We start from the raw sequence: 12,182 nt of genomic DNA, 5'->3' as shown, positions 1-12,182 counted from the left end.
TGCTCTATTTGGACAGATTGTTGTCATAGTTTTGTTATCTACTTATCCTAGAGTTTTGATAGCATATATGAGTGGATATAAATTGTGGAAATGATTATATACAGTAAATAATATTTTAAAATTATTATGAAACTTGTCTTGGCAGTACATGAAGTGTGGATTTATTCTTATGTGTACTAACCTATCTCACGAGTTCTTCTCAAGTTTTATAGGTGAAGCTTTTGAGACTTAGGTGAAACCGGGATATGAGAGGGTTGAACGGGATACAAAATCTCAAGCTTAGGGATGCCCAAGGCACCCCAAGTAAATATTACCATAAGTTTCAAGCATCTAAGCTTGGGGATGTTACACATTCACCTCTCTTCATCGACAACTATCGATTAGCCAATGTTTATCCTAAGTTTTCATTGGTTCACACGTGATATTCTTGGAGCATATTGTGTGTTTACTATTCCCTTTTATTCTATGCACCATGTTGGTATGAGATGATCCTTGGTTGATTTATATAATTGTTCATATTTTTCACTTAAATCTTTTGAGTATGGTTTTATAGAATGCTTCGCGTGCTTCACTCATATATTTTGAGCTTGGATATTGGTCTCTCTATATTAATTGAACAATGCTCTATGAACTTCACTTATAGCTTGTTTGAGAATAGTTTGATGATCACTCTTGTGCTTCACTTATATCCTAAGAGAACATTTTGAATAAATTGAATGTCATAAAACATGAAATTATATATGCTTCATATGCTTGTCCCATGGGGAGTAGTGACCTCACATACTAAGAGTATAAGCAATAAAATTTATTGGAGGTTAGCAAACATAGCATTGGTCACTTGAACAATTCATGAAAAAATATTGAAGGAAGATAGATTTCACCTATAAATATACTATCTTGGACATCTTCTATGATTGCGAGGCCCCATTAATTATTTCCATACTTGATCAAGTAGTTGACGCTGGACAAGGAAGACAATGTAATGGTTATGTTTCCTTATATTCAAATAGAAGTTATATTTACATGAGTCCTCTAACATGTGGTGCTTGCTTTAGATCCTTTGCTAGCCCAAAAATTCGCACTAAGTAGAGATACTACTTGTGCATCCGTAACCCTTAAACGTAGTTTCTTGCCATGAGAGTCCATCATACCTACCTATGGATTGAATAAGATCATTCGATAAAATTGTCATTGGTGCACAAGGCAATAAAAATTTCTCCTAAACATGTATGGTCTTTTATTGTAAGGGAAAATAACTTTTGTACGATCTTGTGATGGCAAAGAAATAAAATCAACAGACTGTATCATAAAGTTTGATATCACAAGGGGAAATATAAAGTGACGTTCCTTTTCATTAAGAGATTGCACATCCAAAAATAAAAAGCGCATGACAACCTATGCTCGCCCCTACGAAAGGCCTATCTTTTACTTTTCTGTTTTTACTTTTATGCAAGAGACAATAATGTTCATCCCTATTCCAATCTATTAATCTTGTTGGAAAGCATCATGTGGTCTGGAAAGATTCAGACACATATATCCAGTTGGATATATGTGATCATGATTCATTATTGTTGACATTATCCCTGAGATAAATAAGTTGGGAGGCGAAACATTAAGCCCCTATCTTCCTATGTGTTTGATTGAAACTACTTGTTCAAAAAAAATGCCTTGAGTGTCAACAATCATGGAAGACTAAATGATAATTGAGTATGTGGAATTTGCTAAATCAAAGCTCTTACATAAACCCTTCTGGAAAATGAGATGAATTGTAATTGTCTGAGGATTGAAAATATAGTTTGCTAGCTTTCAATAAAGTTTATGGTCTATACTTTAACATGTGAATAACTTGTTACTATATCATGAGAAGTTCTATGTGAAAAATTTGTTGTTTTCTGATGCTAGAAAAGTTGATTGACAGTAACATTGGTCAAACTTATATACTACTAGCGGCGAAGATGCGCGGCACACGCCGCGCCCGTCGGAATCCTCATTTATGTTTCGAATAAGTACTTCAATTTTTTTATTGCATGCAGGTTTTATTTTTCATGTTTAGTTGGTTGGATTTATTTTATTTTGTTTCATTGTTTGGGTTTTATAGGACGGAAAGGAGGTGTAGCTTCATTTTGGCACGGTTCATTGGTGCAATAAAGTTATTTGTAACACATTTACATCCGGCATAGTTGTTCTTTTTGTACTTGAGATGCTTGACTTGTTTTTTGTATAGAGCGACAAAGATCATTGCCGATGACGTTCATTTCATGTTTTTAATACGGAAGTGTTTTAAGGATCATGCGATTGAAGTTTTGAACGAATCATTTTTTATTTATGGTAAAGAGTTAAATGATACATGTGCAGCACAGAACAAATCATTCTAAATACGGTGCAACAAATTGACAGTCGTCTTTAGTCTACATATGGGTAAATCATTAGTGTTTTGGCTTTTTTGTCCTTCCGGAATTTCTTCAACATGTGAGACATGGTGACATTCAATAAGAGAAGCGAATCAGTGCTATATTATTTCTGAACAGTATTGTTTCTTATCTCGATGCCAGTGACTTCTTCATGCATGACCTCTTTGTATTATATTTGTATTTGGCCTGTCATGTCTTCATCGTACTAATCTAGGAGTTTTAGCAGGCGAACAATGTTAGAATCAGTAGCATCAAAGGTGTTCTTTTGTACATCTGAGTAATGCCGATAGAGTGATATTTTTCTTATCGTACATGGTGAGCGAAGGATGGTGGAGTTGGCGATGATCATAATGGTTGTAGAGCTTTAATAGATTGTAACTAAACAATAGGTAATACAAAAAAGAGGAAAATAATCATTAATCATAGAATAACTTAGTTTTTTCCTTTTTATTTTCCTTGAATTATTGTTCATGTGAATGCAATGTGTTGGTACTATTCTGAATTATTGTTTAGGTATTGTTCGTACAAAGTTTTTCTTTCGTTTTTTGGGTGGACATGGGTATATTCCAGTTTATTCAGTGGGCATGGAAACACTGGTTACATGAAGCACTGTTGCATATGAAGTGTCTGTTTAGAAAAAGTGTTTCGGTTTAGTTGGGTTAGTTGTTCCTATTTTTTAGTTTCATTGTTCTCTTCAAATCAGATCTCACACAAACCGTTAGAGGAAAATAAATCTTGGGGCAAAATCCATAAGAATGAATCTAAGAAAAAATAAAATTAAGAATACCCTTTTAAATAGTAAAAGAAGGTTGGCACCTAAGATGCGATCCTTTCTTCGGTTTTTGGCTTTGTAGTAAAATTGGAGTGGAAAGACGATCACTTTATTACCAAAGAGCAATGTCATTAGGTAAAATTAAGTATTACATAATATGAATATAGATAAGAGAAAACTAAGTTGCTATTTATTAGGCCCATATTTTTAACACTAAGAGCAATGCCAATATGTAAAATGAAGTATCACACAATATGAATATAGATGAGATCAAACTAAATAGGTATTTATTTGTTTTTTTTCCAATGTAATGCATTAGATCTGTGCGTTTTTACTTAATGTAATTATCTGTAAATAAGTCTAAAAGGTAGCACGTTATAATTGTATTAAAGGAAACCCGTAAAAAAAATTCTGAGGAATAAAAATAATAATAACATGGGAGTACTTGTACGTGTAAGAGGGCAATAAAATATACATGAAAAAACATTTTTATAAATGTAAAAAATATGATGATACACGGTACATAAAAAAAGTCATTTTTATGGATAATGTTCATAAATAATACATTTTTATAAAAAATAATAAATTGTATGATTCATAAATACTAATAATTTTCATAAAATTCCTTTTGGAAATTTGAAACCCTATGATGTTTTCTGTACGTAAAAAAATAGCCTTCTTCTTCTGAAACACAGTTGACAACATTTACACACGTTTACTAGTCACTGTTGGCCATGTAAATATACAATAGAAGATGAATGATTACTATTCACGTGCAGTAGAACATAAATGCTTACTATTCACGGTTACTGTTCGCTCTTGGACAGATAATTGAACAGTGAGAGATTGAAAAAAAGTCAAAAAAAGGAGAAAAAGGGAAAGCTTCCCGCTTTAATATAGTAACTTATGATAGCATTAACACTTCAGAAATTATTTCTTTTATCATATACCTACTCGAGGACGAGTACGAACTAAGCTTGGGGATGCTGATACGTCTCCAACGTATCAATAATTTATGAAGTATCCATGCCAATATTCTAAAAAATTCATATACTTTTGGCAACATTTTATACTTTTTTTGGGACTAACTTACTTACCCAATGTCGAGTGTCAGTTCCTATTTTTTATGTGATTTCTCTTTCGCAGAAAATCCATATCAACCGGACTCCAAACGCAATAAAAAGTTATGGAGATTTTTTTTGGAATATATGAGAATTTTTGGAGTCGGAATCAATGCAAGACAGTGCCCGAGGGACCCACAAGTAGACAAGGCGCGACCAGGGGTGGGGTAGCGCCCTGGTAGCTTGTGGTCAGTCCTTAGGTCAGCTGGAGCTCTCCTTTCGCCACAAGAAAAATAATTTTCCGATAAAAATCCCATCAAAATTTCAACCAGATCGGAGTTACGGATCTCCGGGTAGTTACGAAACGGTGAAGGACCAGAAAACAACAACGAAAAAGAAACGCACAGAGAGAGATCCAGTCTCGGAGGGGCTCTCGCCCCTTCGGGTGGCATGGCTGCCAAGGACCAGAAGGAGAACCTCTCCCTATATGGGGAGAGACCATGGAGGAGGAAGCCTAATGGGGGACATTATCTTCCCCTCTCTTCTGGCAGCGTCGGAGCGCAGCCGGAGGAACCATCGTCGTGGTGATCGTCTTCATCAACATCACCGTCTCCTTCACCTTCCCTCATATATCTATGGTGGTCCACTCTCCCGCACCCCGTTGTAATCCCCTACTTGAACATGGTGTTTCATTCCACATATTATTAATCAATGATGTGTTGCCATCCTATGATGTTTGAGTAGATTTATGTTGTCCTTTGGGTTGATTGATGGTCTTGATTGATTTGAGTGTATGTTTTATTTTGGTACTATCCTATGGTGCCCTTCGTGCAGCGCACACATGAGGGAATTCTCACTGTAGGGTTTCTAGTATGTTCATGATTCGCTTATAGTGGATGGCTAGAGTGATAGAAGCTTACACCCGAGTAAGTGAGTTATTTGCGTATAGGAGTAAAGGGAACTTGATATTTAATAGTATGGTTGGGTTTACCTTAATGATCTCTTGTAATTGTGGATGCTTGATAGAGATCCAATCATAAGTTCATATGACCCAAGTAAGGAAAGTATGTTATCTCATGCCTCTCCCTCATATAAAATTGCAAGAATGATTACCGATCTTGTTATCAATTACCTAGGATGATTCCGCACTCCATACCATCATTATTCCACACTCACTATTTGTAATATATTGTAACTCTATTTAGTGAGAAACTATTTTCATATTTTAGTTCTCCAATATCATGCAAATCAATCCTCTTTATACCCACAATGTAGTATTATTTCTCGTTAGTAGATAAAGCAAATGTTTGGTGTATATAGAGTCGTATCGGTGGCAGATAGGACTTGAGAGAATATTGATCTTACCTTTAGCTCCTTGTGAGTTCGACACTCCATACTTACCACTTCCATCTTTGTAAAGTGCTATGATGATTCCTTGCACTTGGGGATTATTAGCCAACAGGGCACATCCACCCCCCCTGGGCGCGCCTTATTGCCTCATGGTCCACCAGCAGGTCTCCCGACCCCTCTCTTCTTCTATATGGTGTGTTTCGAACTATACAAAATCATAAGGATACTTTTGGGACAAAGCGCCACCGTCTTGAGGCAGAAACCTGGGCAGAGGCCCTTTTGATCTCTGGTAGAGAGATTCTATCAGCGGAATTCCTCTCCATGAGGGGTAAATCAAAGTCATCGTCATCAACAATTATTCCTCCTTCGTGGTAGGATCAATATTCATTAACATATTCACCAGCACCATCTCATCTCCAAACCTTAATTCATCTTTTGGATTCAATCTTTGCCTCAAAACCTCAGATTGGTACATGTGGGTTACTAGTAGTGTTTATTACATCTCGTAGTTGATGCTTGTTGTATTACTTGGTGGAAGATATTATGTTCAGATCCTTAATTACTATTGTTATACCTATGATCTTGAACATGTTGATGAGGTGTGAGTAGTTACTATTGTTCATGAGGACATGGGAGAAGTCTTGTTATAAGTAATCATGTGAAGTTGGTATTCGTTCGATATTTTGATGATGTGTGTATTGTTGCTTATCTTAGTGGTGTCGTGTGAACGTCGACTACACAACACTTCACCATTTTATGGGCCTAAGGGAATTCATTGCGGAGTAACAAGTAGATGATGGGTTTCTAGAGTGGCAGAAGCTTAAAATCGAGTCTATGCGTTGCTTCATAAGGGGTTGACTTGGATTCGTCTGTTTCATGCTATGGTTAAATTTTATCTAATTATTCTTTCGTAGTTGAGGATGCTTGCTAGAGAGGGTAATTTTAAGTGGATTGCTTGTACAAGTAAGAACAACACCTTAGCACCAGTTCACCCACATATCAAATTATCAAAGTAATGAACGTGAATCAACTCAACATGATGAACATGTAAGTGCATCTACTGCCCCTTAGTGATTTTGGTGGTTTGAAGCCTTATAGGTTAAGAGAATGATATGTTTATGAGTGTACACAGGCTCTATAAGTTGCTAAGGAGTTTGAGTTATTCGATGAATATTGACCCCTAAAAATGTTTGTCTTCTGGTGAAGACTTTGGTCATTCCTTGAAGACTTTGATCGCGAAGAAATTGCAAAGAAATTGATATTCCTCGTGAAGATATTGAAGATGAGGAATTCGGTGTGTCCTGAAGAAAACACTTTGAAGACTTCGAAGTTTGAAGATTTACTCTTTCTATTTCATTTTCTTCATACATGTGTCGTAGGAACACCGTACTGTTAAAGGGGGTCGAGGTAGAACTATGGAACAAATTTCCTCATGATTCTCAACCCAAACCTAAATCTACCAAAGCCTCATGGTGAGGAATATGAGTGACATGAGGACTTTCACAGTTGAAAGTTCCGACCGTTGCCATGCCACGCGCCATGTGTCACAGATCTTATCCACCCAACAGTCATATTATTAAAGGGCATTTATGTCAAATCATGTCGGGATGCTCCCAGGCTATAAATAGCCGCCCCCACAACCACTAGCTGGTTGGCTACTCCAAGAGAAACTGACACTTGTCATTTAAAGCAACCCAAATTCCTCAAAGCCTTTGAGAGAAAATCATCAAGTGACGAAATATCCCAAACACCCAAACCCAAACCAAAACCCAAGTGATTGAGCATCACTAAAGAAGTTATTCCTGTGTGGAACGGACGCTTGTTACCTTTGAGGATTTTGTATCCTCCAGACGGTTAGGCGTCATGGTCTAGAGCATCCGGCAGTCAATTGTGGATCGTCGGGTGACCAAGTTTGTGAGGGTTTGGAAGTCTACCATGAAGACTTACCACGAGTGTTGGGCAAGGACTGTGTGTCCTTAGCTCAAGGAGATTACGGTAGGGACTGTGTGTCCTGGGACTGTGTGTCCTTTGGTTTCAATACCAAGCTGCTCTAAACCAGACGTACAACTGTCACATCAGTTGGAACTGGGTCATCAACAACTGTCTTCATCAAGCTACTGGTTCTATTTCTTCAACTCTCTCATTTCCTCAATTATATGTTGAAGACTTTCATTTGTACTTTTTGAAGAATTAGAGTGAAGACTTTCTTTGAATTTCCTCAACCTAAAATTCTTCACTAAGTTAATCTTCACCTGTTTATCCTATACTTGTGACCTTTGCAAACCGAATATTTGGAATCTCGCTGAGTACTTTGCAGTAGACGTTTTTGCGCCTCTGATCTGGTTCTATTTCTGATGCACTCAGTTCATAACTGAGGACTTTCCTCGCTAGGAATTTCCTCAGTGATGAAATTGTAAAAATCGCCTATTCACCCCCTCTAGTGGATCTAACGCACTTTGAGAACATGACTAGACAACAATTCACATATGTCCTCGGGGGCATTTGCTTTATATAAGAGTACTCTCAGGCATGTCCTTTTCTATAAAAAGGATTGGGCTACCTTGCTACACATTTTCTACTATTGCTACTTATCACTTTTTATAAATTATCTTGCTACAAAACTATCTATCATTGTTACTTATAGCACCTGCAGAGAATACCTTGCTCAAAACTCTTTATCATTTCTTTCTGCTCCTCGTTTGGTTCGACACTCTTACTTACTGAAAGGACTAGAATTGATGCCCTATAATTTTGGGTAATCAAGAACATTTTTTGACATTGTTGCGAGGGAGTGAAGCGCCTCTGGTAAGTGGAAACTAGTAAGGAAACATTTTCGGTACGTGCTGAATTTACTGTTGCTTGTTACGATGGACGGTCACACTTTAAATGGCTTGTTCGAGGCATCTTCGCCTTGAAAGGAATTTGAAAATTTTGTTCCTCAACCTACTGAGCCAACTGAAAATATTTAGTGTGAGATTCCTTTGGGTATGCTAGAGAAACTGGTAGCTAATACTTATGATGGTACAACGCATCTTGATTACCACTTGATATATGTTGATGAGGTTTGTGCATTATTTAAGCTTGCAGGTTTGCGTGGACACAAAGTTAAGAAGAAAGTTGTCCCTTTATCTTTGGAGGGAAAAGAATTTATGTGTTACAGGTTATTGGATGATATTGGATCATGGGGTGGGAATCGTTTGAAGCTGGAATTTCATCACAAGTTTTATCCTATGCATCTAGTTCATCATGATCGAAATTTTGTTTATAATTGCTGGCCTCGTGAAGGAGAAAGCATAGCTCAAGATTCGGGGAGGCTTAAATATATGGTGCATACCTTCCCTAATCATGATCTCTCGAGAGAAATGATTTAAAAAATTATGCTTGCCTTTGTCATGATGATCAAGTACAACTCGATTCTTCTTGTGCTGGATGTTATATGAAGAATACTATTGAAGATGGGATCTTCTAGAAAGAATTAAACACAACTATGAAGACTGGGAGTTCGACAAAGGTAAAGAGCCAGGTATAAAGCTTAAGTTTTATTGTGTTAAATCTTTTATGGAAACCTATGCTTTTCATAAGTTTAGCAAAAAATGTGGGCTTGACTCCGAGATGGTAGTTACTTTCTACGACTCATTTTCTACTCATATTGATCTTCCGAAGGAGAAGTGGTTTAACTATAATCCACCTATTGAAATATTATTAGAGGAAGCCATTAAAGTTAATAAGTAAGAAATTGTTTATCATGTTGATCTAGTTATGCCTACTGCTCATATCGAGAAACCACCTTTTCCTATTAGGATTAGGGAACATGCTAAAGCTACAACTATGGTTTATAAAAATTATGTTGGAACATCCAAACCTTCTGAAAAAATAAATGTGGAGCCTAATATTGTTGTACTCAAAGATCTCTTGGTTGATATTATAGATGCGCATGTTATTTACTTATGTAATGAAGCTTCTAGAATTGCAAAGCCTGTTTGAAATGAACAGGACAAGCTAGATAAAAATAAACATGGTCTTGGCATGCCTATTGTTTTTGTTAAGATTGGAGATCATTGCTATCATGGTTTATGTGACATGGGTGCTGGTGTTAGTTTTATACCTTTTTTCCTTATACAAAGAAATTATGAATGATATATCACCCTCTCAGATTGAAGATAGTGATATCACTATTAAACTTGCAAACCGAGATACTATATCGCCATTTGGGATTGTTAGAGATGTTGACATCTTATGTGCAAAAGTCAAATACCACACTCACTTCCTAGTACTTGGTTCTGAACAAGATTTTTTTTTCCCATTATATTTGGTAGACCATTCTTGAATAACTTTAATGCTGAAATTAATTGTGTCACACAAAAAGTCAAAGTAAGCTTTGGTAATGAGTCTCTTGAATTTAATTTCTATAAATTTGGTACACAACCACATGAGAAGGAGTTATCTTGTAAAGTTGAGATTATTAGTCTTGGTTCTATTGTTGTGCCTCCTACATATCCTCTAGAACAATATTTGCTAGACCATGAGAATGATATGCATACGAATGAAAGAAATGAGATATATGATATATTCCTTAGCCAAACATCTATCCTCAAACAGAACTTGCATGTTCACATCTTAGGGGATCCTCCTCCACCAAAATGAGATCCCATGTTTGAGTTAGAGACATTGCCTCACACTTCGAAATATCACACCAAAATGAGATCCCATGTTTGAGTTAAAGTCATATACCAAATTAAAATCTCATAAAACAGAAAAACATCATAATAGTTATCATATGCATGCAACCTAATCGATCATGCCAAGTTAATATAAACCAGAAAAACGTGTCTCTCATAAGACCTAGTCCTCGCTCCTAGATATAATGTCATGAAATAGATAACACCTATGTCTCCGTGATGAAGCACAAAGATCCAACGCTCTCCAACTTTTGGGTTGCGATCCTTCTTTATTTGTCTCCATGCTTGAATTTGGAGCGTTTTAGATTTGCGGTCAGTCGAGTATGCATCATCAAACTCAGCCCTCAGCGGGGTTTTAATTTTCATATGACTTTGTGGGTGCATCAACAAAGGAACTACACCATTTGGCAATTGTTGTTGAAGAACATAATAATAAAGTAGTTAGCAATGTAATCAACACCATTTATGCAATAGTAGATCGTATTTAATTAGCAAACTCTTACCAAGATATTCCGGTGAATGTCATCCGCCCTCGACCTATTCACTAGTGGCATGTAAAATGTATAATTTGGGCCAATTACCAAATTATACGAGAAGTTGTCCCTACAAACCAGGACACCAACAAGAAAGTAGAGAAGAACATACTTCTCCTCCCAAGTTAGATGTGATCCATACGTGTAGTGTGTCGTGTCAATTAATTTCCGTAATTCACTCGAATCACCGAAATAAGTTGTAAATTAAAATTTAACAAATTTAGTATATGGATGAACACCAACTATTTATAAATATAGAATGTGAATTACTTGACAAATATGGTTGAGGAACTTACATGGAGGTAAAACAAGAAGCATATCGACATCCACCCAAATGCCAATGTTACCTGGCATATTATCTTCACGATGAAGATCGAAGGTTATTTCCATACCCTCCTGAAATCCATATGCCTTGTAAAGATCTTCCAAATTTGGGCACCCTATTTCTGTGTTAAAAATTGAATTCATTACTTTGATCAGAAATGTGTGACCATGTATAGTCCTCAGGTTAGCTTCCTCGTCTCCATACTCTCCTGGTCTTCGAAACCAAGCCTCTCCAACACATATCTTATTGCATGGCAAGGGAGGAACTAGTCGAATTGTATAAAATAGAAATTGCACGTTGAAGAAAAGAAATAGAAGTCATGCATGCTAAATTACGAAAAAACACGTGTCATCGTTGTGTGCCATAGACACTTTGAAGGTCTCGTCAAGCTTGATGTTGAAGAACCTATCATCTCACAAGTGAGGCTTGTCGCACAAACCCCGATAGTAGTTGCAATATTCACACTCCCGATAATCATCGTTAGACATTTCCTGTTTTAATGTGGTAATTTAAATTATAATCCGTGGAACATGTTTTTAAATGCGTAAACAACAACCGTGACACTATATCTAATGAATTGAACATCTATATATAAACAGAAGCATGAATAATAAAAGGGGGACTATATTTGGTTGGAATGTTGATTCATTCCCCTTTCCGGTAATTCTCGGCCACTCAATATGTCCTAGTTTCTAGCACAAGTCATGCCGAAATTCACAAAAAAATTCGGCATGGCCTTTGCTAAAAAGTGGACATATGGAGCGCCTGAAATTTGCCGAAACGGAAATGAATCAACATTCCGGCAAAACATAGGCCACTGGGACATTCCGGCAAAACTGAGGATATTTTTAATTCGCGTGACAATGGCAGAAACGACCAACATTACTGAGCGGAGTAATTAATTAACACAAAACAATATGTGATGAATTAACACAAACTTAGCAAGCAAAATTATTACCAATAGAAATAAAATGACAAAAAATAAACAAAAAGAATATGTGATGATCTTAAGGGCATAAGGCCTACTCTATCTCAGCAAAAAAATATGGAA

This window comes from Hordeum vulgare, chromosome 4H (genome assembly GCF_904849725.1).
Source record: "Hordeum vulgare subsp. vulgare chromosome 4H, MorexV3_pseudomolecules_assembly, whole genome shotgun sequence".
In the NCBI taxonomy this organism is placed as follows: Eukaryota; Viridiplantae; Streptophyta; class Magnoliopsida; order Poales; family Poaceae; genus Hordeum; species Hordeum vulgare.
The sequence above is the reverse complement of the archived record's forward strand: the minus strand, read 5'-3'. Positions refer to the sequence as shown.